The sequence below is a fragment of the Canis aureus genome, chromosome 30, assembly GCF_053574225.1.
Source record: "Canis aureus isolate CA01 chromosome 30, VMU_Caureus_v.1.0, whole genome shotgun sequence".
Taxonomy (NCBI): Eukaryota; Metazoa; Chordata; class Mammalia; order Carnivora; family Canidae; genus Canis; species Canis aureus.
In genome coordinates, this window is record NC_135640.1 from 15,548,557 (window position 1) to 15,562,135 (window position 13,579).

The following is a 13,579-nucleotide window of genomic DNA, read 5'->3' on the forward strand; positions in this document are numbered from 1 at the left end:
GCACCTCCTTCCCAACAAGTCTATTGTTCCCTTATTTAGTTAATGACATCAGCATGGTCCTGCTTAACTCAATTGAATCCTTGATCTCCACCATGCTCTCATCTCTACATTCAATTAGTTGTCAAAATCTGTGGGTCCTATGCTCCCAGTTCGTCTTGGGTGACTCCCCTGATACAGTCAAAGGACACCTAATTAGTTAGTATCACCTCCTGGGGTGTCTTCTTCCACACCTAATTCCCCTTCCACTTTAACCATACTAATCCTCTCTTAAGCAGCAGTTAAGAGGGTTTTTGTTTGTTTGTTTGTTTGCTGGTTTTTTCGAAGCAGCTTTCATTTTATTCCCTAATCCGGCCAATATTTATTGAGTGCCTATTATATGTCTTTTGTGTTAAGAACCATCCAACAGAACTGGGCATTTTTAAACAACTTTCCAAGGTCTCTTTTCTGAACAATTTGCCCAGCCCATCTATTATTCTACTTGTAACTTATGTCTGATCGTCTCAGTTACTAAATGATTGACACCCTTCTTGTTCCTGTATGCCTTCATCAAATGCTGAAATGTTTCGGCGGGCCTGGTGGCTCAGCGGTTTAGTGCCACCTGCAGCACGGGGTGTGATCCTGGAGACCCGAGATCGAGTCCCGCGTAGGACTCCATGCATGGAGCCTACTCCTCCCTCTGCATGTGTCTCTGCCTCTGCCTCTCTCTCTCTGTGTGTGTGTCTCTAAGAATAATAAAAAAAAAAAGTCTTTTGGCCTTCTTAGTTATTCATTGAACCAATGTATATTAGTGCCTGGACACAAAAGTTGGCAGAATTCTTCAGTCCTGCCCTCTGAGTAAAATGTTGTATTCAAATTCTCAGGGAGTTTAATTCACATTCAAGTATTTTATTTAGTTGCTGAAAGTAACTCCCTTCATGAAAAAGTTGAATGGGACAAAGCTACTCTCCTTCTACTCCCATCCAAACCAACCTTGAGATGTTTCATTTAAGACTCAGATACCACTTAGCTCTGAAAATCTTGTACAACCTCTTACTTAGTCCATAGAACCTAAATAATTGGTCTTAACTTCTAAAATTAGACATAACTGGATATAAGTTAACTTGATTTTCAAATTATTTTCTACTAATTGTCTTCCTCTACCTCATGCTTTTATTAAGCCTTACTAATTGCTTTTTCTCCAAAACAATTTGTTTTGTTTTTTTTCCTTTCCACAAAATTCCCTGTGATTAGAATATCCTTCCTCTCCAATTCTGTCAGAATCATACATATTTTTTAAAGCTTTTATTTATTTATTCATGAGAGATACAGAAAGAGAGAGGCAGAGACATAGGCAGAGGGAGAAGCAGGCTCTCTGCGGAGAGCCCAATGAAGGACTGGATCCTGGGACCTATTCCTGTGACCATGGGCTCATGCCCTGAGCCAAAGACAGACAAAAGGCTGAGCCACACAGGGGTCCCAGAATTATACATATTTTTAAGGCCCAAGCTGGTTATCACTTCTTTTATAAATAAATTGTTTCATGATCAGTAAATCCAGAGAGAATGTCTTTTTTAATGTTTGGAATATATATATGGATCTTGTCATTTTTCTAAGTTAAATTTGAGGGTTTAATTTCACTGATAATAGCCTTATCTCCCCCATTAGAATACAATAGTTCTTATTAACTATTGTTTCTCCTACAGTACATTCTATAAAGTCCTTATACAAAGATAAGTCATGAAGATATGTTAGAATAGTCAAAATATCAATGCATTAATCTTCTTCTTCTCCCACCTCCAGACTAGAATAGACATCTAGATACATTGAAATATAACAGGAAACACAGTGAAATAATGAGGTAAAAAAATATAGATATCTAAGTACTCGCCTTCGGAGCACCACTAACTAATGAATTCTATAACTTTGGACAGACTGTTCAACATCTAGCACTGGGGAGGAAGACACGCTTTTAACAGGGAAGTGCCTGAGGAAAGATACAGGTAATAACTGCCAGGATGTATGGGATGTGGAAGTTTGGAAGGTGGGCTCCAAAGTGATAAAAAGATTTGAGCCTTGATTTTACCACTTATTATTAGTGTCACTTCGGTAATTTCACCATTTGTGGCTTATTTCCACACCAGTAAAATTAAGATAATAACAAGGTGGTTTGAGGATTTGATTAGTTAATAAAAATAAAGCAGATGAAACAGTGTCTGGAACATAACAACCTAGTTATTAATAAAAATAAAGCAGATGAAACAGTGTCTGGAACATAACAACCTAGTTATTATTATCCTTAACCTTTATCTTTTACCCTTCAAAAAACTGGGAATCGTACAGTTGATCTTAGACTCTATTACTTATTTAGCTCCTGTACTCTAACGCAGTAATATGAAAATAAGTTTGTTATTCCAAGTATTTTATATTCAACGATGTCATAATTGTTCTATGGAAATGCATTTCTTTTTTTTTTTTTTTATGATAGTCACAGAGAGAGAGAGAGAGAGAGAGAGAGAGGGAGAGGCAGAGACACAGGCAGAGGGAGAAGCAGGCTCTATGCAGGAAGCCCGACGTGGGACTCGATCCTGGATCTCCAGGATCGCGCCCTGGGCCAAAGGCAGCGCTAAACCGCTGTGCCACCCAGGGACCCCTATGGAAATGCATTTCATCTTTCACTTATATTCTACAAATTGAGATCCTTTGTAAGGCTTACTTTTACTTAATTATTGTCAGTTGATATAGTGAAAAGTTGCCTGATAAGGCACAAAAATATATAGCCCATATCCATTATTATTAGGGAGGAAAGGCCAAAATTGTGCTGTAAATTGGATATTTATATCAGTTTTATTCGTCAAATAAATTAGAATGAAATTTAACAAGACAGACATACGGCATTTTACTTTATAATGACCATGAAAAAGATTCAGTGATGGTAGTTTTATATTAAGCTCTTAAGTCTTGAATACACATCCAGCTGATGCTTGGGTGAGCACAGCCATTCCCATAAGTTTGGAAACAAACTTCTCAATGTTTTTCCTGACATTTTTCTTGTTAAATTTAAGAGAGAGGTAATAAACAATATTGGTTCTTCAGAGCAGAATATGCTTCAGGGACTCTATCTTTTATAACTATATGTTTTAAGAAGTGTTCTAAAGTTTTTATAAATGCTTTTTTACTTCACAGGTGCTTGAGGCTGGAAGGGATCCTGAGAGGTCATCACCCTGCCTTAAGGCAGAGTGAATCTAAAGTCTCCTAGAGGAAAATGATGAAGACTTTAAGAATTCCACTACTCTTCTGCAGGACCACCCTCCTCAATCCCCTGTTCCTGCTCCTCCAAAACAAATCCATCTTAGTAAGGTATGCACACAAGAACAAAGCCAGTTTAATTTTTGTTTTTTAATTGAGGCATAACAAGCTTGAGATGTGATGATTAACTTAAATACAGAAAATAATCCTTAATAGAAAAAGTCTCAATATTGGAATGCCTATTATTAGCATCATCATTAAATTCAGCTATTATTTTTCAATCATAATGACCTAATTAAGTTTAAATATTTGTGCACTACACATTAATAGATATTCCTCTGAATAGAGTGCTGCCCCCAAATTTTATCACTTTAACAAAAACGGAAACTGTTGCTTAGCAATAAGGAAAGACAAAAGTTTAAAAATGCATCTCAAAAGCATATTGTAGTCAACCATAAGAAGTCAGAGTAAATGATGATATCTAAAAGAATGCTTGAATGTGGAAACTCAATGAGAAAAGAACTGTTTCCTATTAGCTTTAACAGCAGGGTTTGTTATCATTTAAATACACGCTCTAATACACTTAGTGTTTTGTGCTACATTTAACAAGATTAAGTGAACACACACTGTTTCAACTCAAATCTTTATCGGAAATCAGAGGCAAGCCTCATTTCTTGCCAAAACATTCTCTTGTGGCTCATTCTTGGAGCAAGTTCATATAAGTAAATCTGTTTACCCAGGTGGACCACTGGTCAATTAAAGGATTTTCCTTTCAGGTAATTCTGCTTTACTGAACTTTCAAAACTTTATCTGGAAATTCTAAAAAATAGATGCATCTGATATGCTATAAAGTCTATAATTTGTAATAAAATGAAAATGGTATTCAAATATAGCAAAGAATTAAAATAAATGAGAATAAGCCATTAGAGTTCTTACGTGATTTCATTATAATGCTACAAATAATTAGATTCTGAGAAAAAATAGTAGATACTAGATAGCTTACCCAAAAAACAAAGTGTCTCATTGTCTCATGTGTTAATTTCTCCCTTGATTGAAAAAGCTTGAACTACCTGAAGTAAGCTTCCAGGAGCATTACAAAAGAGGTGCCCAATTCTCAATTTACAGATAATCTTACTGAAAACTTTAACCTCATATCATCCTAGACATCAAATTCCCTTTTAAAGGACAATATATCTCTGGTTTCTTGCATTTTATGTTATCTTATAAGGTATTTCTCCTTGCATTTATATGGTGTAAGTATATATATTTTAAATCTAGTTCACTATGCATCTCTATTTTACAAAATATTTTGTATGTTCATCTAGCTCACATTCAACAGATATAGCTTCCTTTTATAAAAAATTATGTTTGTAAGTAATAAAATAGTACAACTCTATGACACCTGAAATGAAAGTGCTTTTGCCACACTTCTATTTGTATTGTAAGTAATTTAAAAATCCAGTTATTTGGGTATCATATCTGATGGGTCTTTGGCATTTTCAATTATTTATAGTTATTTATAAAAGACTAAAATCTTTTTTTATACTTTTCTGAATCATTTACAATCAATGACATGATGACAAGGTGATACTCATATTTTTTGTGGTAGGCAGAATAATGGCCCCAAAAATGTTTGTGTCCTTATTCCTTGACTTATGAATATATTATCTCACATGGCAAAAGATTTTGCAGATTTCATTAAGGATACAATCGTGAGATGGAGAGCTTATCCTGTTTTACCACAGTGGGTCCAATCTAATTCTTAAAAGTGAAGAATCCACCCTGACTTTGGTTAAAGAGAAAAGCTTAAAGACAAAAAGATCAGAAAGATGGAATGAGAAGAGGAGCTGGCTTGCACTGTTTGATCTGAAGAGGAAGGGGGGCATGGGCCAAAGCATGCAGGCACCCTCTAGAAATTGGAAAAGGCAAGATACAGGTTCTCTCCTAGAATCTCCAGAAAGAAGTACCAACACTTCAGTCTTAAATTGGTGAGACCCATGTTATACTTATCACCTCCAGAACTGATTTATTAATTCATTTATATAATTTAGCCACTGAAATTGAAGTAATTTGTTCCGGCAGCAATAGAAAAATAATTCAAAATTAGAGTTTTGCATTTTTCCCCAAATTGTTAAAGATTCACCAACTTCTTTCTGTGACAATCCATTTACTATGTCTACCTATAGTCTTGCTTTCTTCCTGCATTGTAAATTTGGTGAGAGGAGGGAGCTTTTATGATAACTGATCACTTTTGTGCTAGTGACTAAAAAGTTGGAGCATAATTTTAGCTTGTTTCTAGTACACTTAGTTTTTAAAGCTTATCTGCAATCATTCTCTATACTAAATTTACTATTGGATTTAACTATTGTTTTCCCAATCTTCTTATCACTCTGTCTTATTCTTTCTTAACTACTCATTTTAGTCTATACTAAAACTTTTTAAGTCATCATGAAACTTTCATGAGGTAAATAAATATAAAATGCATATTATGAATGGATGCACACTGATATGCAATACATGCAATAGACTTATCTCCTCTTTTCACACTCCCTTTATAACATTTTACATCTTTTTAGACATTTTCCTTCCCTTCCCACTCTTCCAAACTTACCCCAAATTAAGAAAATCACAAAAAAGGTAAAACTAAATGTACTCATTTTCCAATCACTATCAAGGATTTTTTTTTCCCCTTCATTTTCATTGTTGCCACCAGTCTCTGAATAATTTTCATCTTAAGCCATTTCCTATCAGTAGAATTGTTTAGACTGAGGCATGATTTTAAAACATAGAAGGGAGCTTTTCTTTTGAAATACCAGGATCCCAAAGAGGCAGAAAAACAATTGTTTCCTTCTTACAGCACTGCCAACTGTAGAGATGGAGAAACTAATATTTAAACTCTGTGTAAGCAGGGGCACCTGGGTGGTTCAGTTGATTAAGAATCAGGCTTTGGCACAGGTTGTGATCCTGGAGTCCTAGGTTCAAGACCCATGTGAGGCTCCCTGTTTAGCTGCGAGCCTGCTTCTCCCTCTCCCTCTGCCCCTGAGCCCTGTTCGGATGCTGTCTCTCTCTGTCAAGTAAATAAATGAAATCTTTAAAAATAAATAAATAAACTTTGTGCAAGCCACCAGTAAGTATTATTTCAATATTATTTCCCAACAATGCTGTCAAGGAATTATGAGTCCCATTTAATATTAAGAACACTAAAACTCAGAATATTTTATTTTCCAAGGTATCTAGGTGTCAAATGGCAAAGTATAAACTTGTTTCTTCCTATTGCAGTGATTTTAAAAGTGAGCTATATAAATATCAAACCAGGTATCAGTTCCACATTTAAAATTTTACTTTATAGTATCATTTTTGTAAATAATATTGTCCTGTAGTAACATAAATGTATTCATAAACAATACCAGTAGAGATGTCTGCAAAGTAGTATTTCACTTTAATGTATGTAAAATTAATCCCTGGACTTTGTCATATTGAAATATATTTAAGAATTAAAATTGAAGGTAGCTAAGGTGCTATTTAAGAGATGGTGCATCTCCTTATAAAACATGAACTCTATATAGTCACCAGGAGAAAATAACTTGGGAATCAGGAGTCTTAAGTTCTGGGCTCAACTCAGTTACCTACAAGATATGTTAACTTAAAAAAAAAAAGACATGTTAACTTTGCAAGTTAAAAAATATTGTCTACTACTGATCTGTTTCCTGAAAAAAAAAATCAGAACAATGGTGACTTCCTTATGGGTTATCTTCTCATGGGTAAATGTGATACATCATACATGTGCATGTCCCAGTGCCTCACACCCTTTTATTGAACAAATTTATGTGTTGAGTGTATTAATGAATTATCAAAAGATACCTGGAGAATTTCTTATATCAAATTAAACAAAAGGTTATTTGTTTATAAAATATTATATTGATCATATTATGTCTACCTATATAAATATTATGCCTCACCTTTAAAGAGAAAAGTAAAATATGAGAAGAGAATATAGCATAATATGAATTGTGGACATCTAGAAAGAGTATCTTTGGGAAGAAAAAGAGTGAAAGTGCATCTGTGACATCATGTTCTCTTAGGCTATGTGTTTTAGTATCAAGAGCATCTTCTTTAAACATAAGTAATTCTCAAATTCTATCCCTACTATTTATTTAGTTGGTCTCGGCTAAGTTACTGATATATTTTGAACCTAGATGTCTTCATATGTTTATAGTGGCTTTAATTATTACCTTGTCCAGTGTTTTAACAGGCTAGTCGTTCATTAAAATCTACAGTCTCTTTTTCCTCTGAGCACACAGTTGAATTATATTACTCAGCCCTTTTTGTATGGCCAGTCATAGGCTTATATGCTGATCAATGAGATATGAGGAGAAATGAAATGTGTTCCATAAAATCTTTCCCATACAATCCTCCTTGTTCCCTTGCCCTTTCTGTCTAATGGAGGGGAACTCCAAGGGAAATCTTGCAAGCCAGAGGCTGGAGACAGAGCCATTGGCCCTCAGGGGTCGTAAGTGACTCTGAGCAAAGCCCTCCTATTACTATGACTCACTATTTTATGTGATAAACAATCAAACAATTACCTTCTATAGTCAAACCATTTTACACTTGGCTTGTTTTGTGATCACAGATTAATTTGTGTGTGTGTGTGTGTGTGTGTGTGTGTGGTTTAGAGTCCACTCAGATATTTCTCAAAAAAAAAAATAGATGTTCGTTGTAGATATCTAATTAGTTTTTAGTTGCTATAAGAGAAATTACTACAAACTTCACAGCCTACAATAGAACATATTTATTATCTCACAGCTTCCTTAAGTCGGGAGTCCAGATATATCTTCTCTGGATCCTTTACTAAGCATGTCATAAGGATGCAACAAAATGTCAGCTAGGACTAAATTCTCATCAAAAGCTTTTTCCAGTGGTCCCTTGCAACTGAAAAACCCATGGCTACTTGCTTTACAACAGGAAAAAGATTCTCTGATATCCAGATGCTTTTTCAAAAGGCTTATTATCTGATTAAGTCAGACTCACCCCCCAAAAAGTCTCTTCATTCAAAGTCAACTGATTAAGGACCTTAATAACATCTACAAATATTTTCTTCTTGTCATATAACATAAACAATCATGGAAGTGATATCCTACCACCTGTGCCATAGTTTATTGGCTAGAAGTTTTCGCAGGATCCACACACAAGGCAAGGAGATCGTACAAGAGATGACTAATCAACTGTCTCTACCACAGTTTTCTGTTCTTACAATGGTAATCAGAGAAACATAAAATATTAGCACAATTAGAAGTAAAGAGAAGAAAGTGCCATGGGAAGCTCCCAGTATCTCAGTGCATTTTGTTAAGTTATATCAAAACGACTTGGGTATGAAAACAAACTCTGGAATAGTTCAACCCTGAAATTTTTTTTATAAATTTAGTTTTTATTGGTGTTCAATTTGCCAACATACATAATAACACCCAGTGCTCATCCCATCAAGTGCCCCCCTCAGTGCCCGTCACCCAGTCACCCCCACCCCCCGCCCTCCTCTCCTTCCACCATCCCTAGTTTGTTTCCCAGAGTTAGGAGTCTTTATGTTCTGTCTCCCTTTCTGATATTTCCTACCCATTTCTTCTCCCTTCCCTTCTATTCCCTTTCACTATTATTTATATTCTCCAAATGAATGAGAACATATAATGTTTGTCCTTCTCCAATTGACTTACTTCACTCAGCATAACACCCTCCATCAACAAATATTTTTTTAAGTGCTTTCTATATGCCCATTGGTAAATGTTCTGAGGACATGAGAGAAACATTAAATATAAGATCTCTGCACAAAGAGCATGAAACCAAGAGGGGATTCAAGGGATTTATCCACCACTAAATACTAAAAAAATAGAACTTCATCCAACAGTGTGAATGTAAGAATATAGTATATAATACATATAACACAAAAAATTTATGTTAGCTGACTACTCATATTATCAATAGAATCTCCAGTCAACAGTAGGCTATTAATGATTAAGTTTTGGGCGAGTCAAGTTATATGCAGATTTTTAACTGTATGGAGATCAGTGACCCTAATGCCTGCATTGTTCAAGAGTCAACTGTATATATATATACCTATATATACCTATATATATATAGGTATATATATACACATACCTATTTATATATACCTATTTATATACACCTGTGCATATGCATATGCACAGATGTGTACATGTATATATAAATGTGTATGTGTCTTGTAAGTGCTTTAAATTTACATAACATATCATATTCTCTGTCACATGTTTTTTTTTATTTTTCCTCAAATTGTTATGTAGATATATTTCCATTCAACTGAGAAACATGCTATCAAATAAAATGATAGCAATATAAACATAAGCATTGTTTCAATGGTTTTCCTACTGTAAACACCACTGAGATAAATCCAAATCTAAACCTTGTTCTTGTAGGCAAGAGTTTCTAGTATGGGATTTCTGGGGCAAAATCTACGTATATGCCCATGTATTTTCTAGATACTGGCAATTACTGTTCAGAGCTCACTACTCTGTACTCTTAGCGAGCATATATTGAGGTACCCATGTCTCCACAACCTTTCCAAAATTAATACCATCAGACTTATTTTTTCATTATGGAGGGTAAAGATAGATTTTCACTGTCTTTTTTTTTTTTTTAGATTTATTTATTTATTTATTTATTTATTTATTTATTTATTTATTTATTTATTATAGACATAGAGAGAGAGAGAGAGAGGCAGAGACACAGAAGGAGGGAGAAGCAGGCTCCATGCCGGGAGCCCAAGGTAGGACTCGATCCCGGGACTCCAGGATGGCTCCCTGGGCCAAAGGCAGGCACTAAACCACTAAGCCACCCAGGGATCCCCCTGTCTTTTTAATATATTCTCCAATGCCAGCAACTGAGAGCTTTCTCAAATGTTTCTTTCAAAATTTCTTATAATGTTATTTTTACACTTCAGATGCAGTAGGTGTTTTAGCACAAGAGAGACTTGCAACTAAAATATATCAAAATAATTTAGAGGTAAGGCCACGATATGAAAATATTCTTGTGGTAGGACAAGGTTCAAGAAATAATTCTGTTAATTGATATCAAGGAAAATTAAATTGACATTCTAGAAAACTCCCAAGCATTTGAGGAATGACTCGTCATTAAGGTTACTGGCTCTAGAGGCACAGCTCCAAATGTCGGGGTTTTTCTTTTCTACTCTTACAAAAGAACCATGTTTTTTTTTTTTTTTTTTTTTTTTTTTTTTTTTTTTTTTTTTTTTTTTTTTTTAGAACATAAACCTCTCTAGCTACTGGATTTAACAGTTACAGAGCCTAGCTGGGCATGCTTAACCACTTTTCAAATGCATATGAGAATTATCCTTCCTAAACTCAGTTTAGTCCTAAATATAAAGTTATAAATGTGACAGCACCCATGTGTATTCTAAAGCACTATACAAATGTAAGATATCTTCATTACCTAGTGTTATTGGAATTAATTTCTGGGAGATTGAGTAGTGTATTTCAAGTGGCCTCCAATTACAAAGACACATCTGAATATAAGAAGTGAACACATTTCTTTTAAAATTATGCATACTGAAGCAAAATCCACCCTGGAATTCCCCTATATAAATGAAAGTTCAATTTCCTTAGAGTATATGCCATCTCATTCCCTAGTGTGTAGCAGCAAATTGTTTGCTTTTTATTTTGGTGCTATAAATGCCAGAGAATATTTCTCACATCATTTACACAGAGGCTTTGGTCCTCAATAGATGGAAATGTGAACTAGGTTATCCTTGCCAAAGTCAAAAAAAAGTAACTATGGAAGTCACATTTCACATTTCAATAAGAAAAAAGTCCCTAGATCAAGAGAATCGTTTTTGAGATGACAAATCTTTTGTTTTATTCTGGTCTGTGTTTTCATAGAGTATAACCTTACAGAATGATTTTTATGGTATTTCTGAATTCCCGGAAGTTCAGAAGAACAAGAACTACAAACCATGATTATCCACAAGTTATTGCTGTACATGCAAACTCTTGAACCACAATCACCATTGTCACTCCTTTTATGTGAAGAAAATAATGCAAATGATTTCCAAGGAGTGGATCACATCTACACTTGAAGCATTGGATGAATATCTTTAAATTATCTTTTATTTTTATTTCAATACATGTACAATGCAATAGTGAGCAGCAGTTTATAATACTTGACTAAATGTCAGTAAGTGAAGAAGTTTTGGCTGACATCACCCAACCATTATGAGTGTATATAAATATCCAGTATGAATAAGATTCTTTTCCAGAGAATCCATATAAACACAATCTCTCTCTCTCTCTCATACACACACACACGCACGCACGCACATGCACACACACATGCACACACACACATAAACCCTTGGGGATAATCTTTCCTTCAGGGAAAAAAAATGGGTCTGTAAATCAACTTTCTTTAGACACAATGGCTAGTTATTAGAGATCTCATCTTTTCAGCTAGGCAAGATAATTTCCTAAAAGGTTTCCCCAAAGTAGATTTTGAATTGGAAAACAGTTACTGTAAATTAATACAACATCACTGGTTTGAGAGGAAAGATTTATGTGTTCTTCCTCCAAAGGCTAGAAACTTGAACAGTTCTTTGTTTAATATTGTCCTCTTCATGTCGCCTTTTTTTATAAAAGAAGCCTGAAAAGCTCTTTGCCATGAAGGCCACATTTTCTATTAAACATAACTAATCAAACACACATGCATACTATGTGTAAATGACATTCACTTCAGTGTTGCTACTTCACCTAGTAAAAATGCTTCAAAACAAACACTTCTTAAATGGTCATTTTACCCTCTGCTTTTGGAAGTACCCAGGCTTCAGAAAGTTTTATAAAACAGATTTGCTATTGATATAACATGGCAATTTGCATTATAATCTATATGAACTCACAATCCTAAAAACTGTTTAGAAGGCGCTTTGATAATGGACTGTGCTCACCGATTGGTTGTCTTCTGTTTATTTCAACTTACTATATCTTGATATTATGTTTTTAGTAAATTTTACTTGCTTGTTTTTACCTCAAATCATATTCAAGAAAGCCTATAGCTATTTGGTTATAGAATAAGAAATATTAATTTGTTTTTCACATGAACTTATCCAAAGGTACCATAGTAATCAAATTGTACAAATGTTTATACTTCATAAAATTATATATGTTAGAAAATAGCTATGTCCCACTTTATAGTCTATTTGTTTTAAGGGGTACAATTTAGTGACAATTTACCCAAATCCTTTCAATTTAGTAATAAAGTGCTGTTAATTTTTTTAAAAATATTAAACACATCTCAAGAAATAGTTCTACGAAATGAGTTATGATTATTAATTTGATAGATCTGAATGAACAAAATGAGATTTAACTTTGTGAAAAGGTCAGCATGTAGATTTTTCAGCTTCTAGAAGTGACCTTGAAAGTCACTGCTGGTAGAGTTGTATCTGGCATTGAGGTTGATATGAGTGAGTGAATCCAAAACTTACCAAAGTCTGTTCCACAGGTAAGTATGAAATCATAGTGGGAGATCATCTTTAAGGAAAAGCTTTGCTTCAGGAAGTTCTGAGTATTTAAGCTCTCTCACTATGACTAAGAATCTTTGATGATAGAATTTGACCACAACAGAGTCCCTTGTTCATTTACTCTTAACCATATAATAACAATTATCTGATAATAGACACGGAAAGAACATGTGGTTGGCCATCTCACAACTATATATATATTATATGTATATATAATATATATCATATATATTAAAGATTTATTTATTTATCATTCATAGAGAGAGAGAGAGAGAGAGAGGCAGAGACACAGGCAGAGGGAGAAGCAGGCTCCACGCAGGGAGCTCTATGTGGGACTCGACCCCGGGTCTCCAGGATCACGCCCTGGGCGGAAGGCAGGCTCCAAACTGCTGAGCCACCCAGGGATTCTCACAACAATATATTAAACAGATGCTCAGTGCCAAATAAATATTTTGTTTTCCAAAATTAATGAAAGCAGATAGAGATTAATATGCCTCAATCATTCTGGGTTCTAACCATGAACACCTTTTTTGTATTATTATTTATCTACAATAATGGGCAAGTAATAGTGCCTAATGATAATATCCAAGAGGAGATCTAAAGTTAGAGATAAATTGCATGTGATACTGTATTCCCTCAAAAGTTAGGAGATTGTGGTTCCTAACCCTATTTCTATATTCCTCATTTAAACTTAGTTTGGTGAGTCATGAAGGCACTGCCTTTTCAATAAATGTGTTAATAATTTATTTTTATTTTTATTTTCCTATTTTGAAGTATAACTTTTACAATTGCAGATTGCCCTAT

General features: G+C 34.5%; 1 protein-coding gene and 1 long non-coding RNA gene across 12 annotated transcripts in view; one reads left to right on the forward strand and one right to left on the reverse strand.

Moving 5' to 3' along the window:
• The window catches only part of ROBO2 (roundabout guidance receptor 2), a 1,635,852-nt gene that overhangs the window by 1,415,574 nt on the left and 206,699 nt on the right, over positions 1-13,579 (reverse strand). The gene's annotated exons all lie outside the window — the stretch shown is intronic.
• LOC144301735 (uncharacterized) overlaps positions 1-13,579 on the forward strand; it is an 80,780-nt gene that overhangs the window by 12,630 nt on the left and 54,571 nt on the right. For 5 of the 11 annotated variants that reach the window (XR_013368500.1, XR_013368502.1, XR_013368499.1 and 2 more), the window contains exons 3-4: positions 1,911-1,979; positions 3,163-3,336. This is a non-coding gene — a long non-coding RNA (uncharacterized LOC144301735). Of the gene's footprint in view, positions 1-1,910; positions 1,980-3,162; positions 3,468-4,908; positions 5,296-9,947; positions 10,019-10,192; positions 10,255-11,144; positions 11,409-13,037; positions 13,224-13,579 lie in introns of those variants that run through there. The other 6 variants (XR_013368498.1, XR_013368495.1, XR_013368496.1 and 3 more) reach the window with 6 other exon arrangements.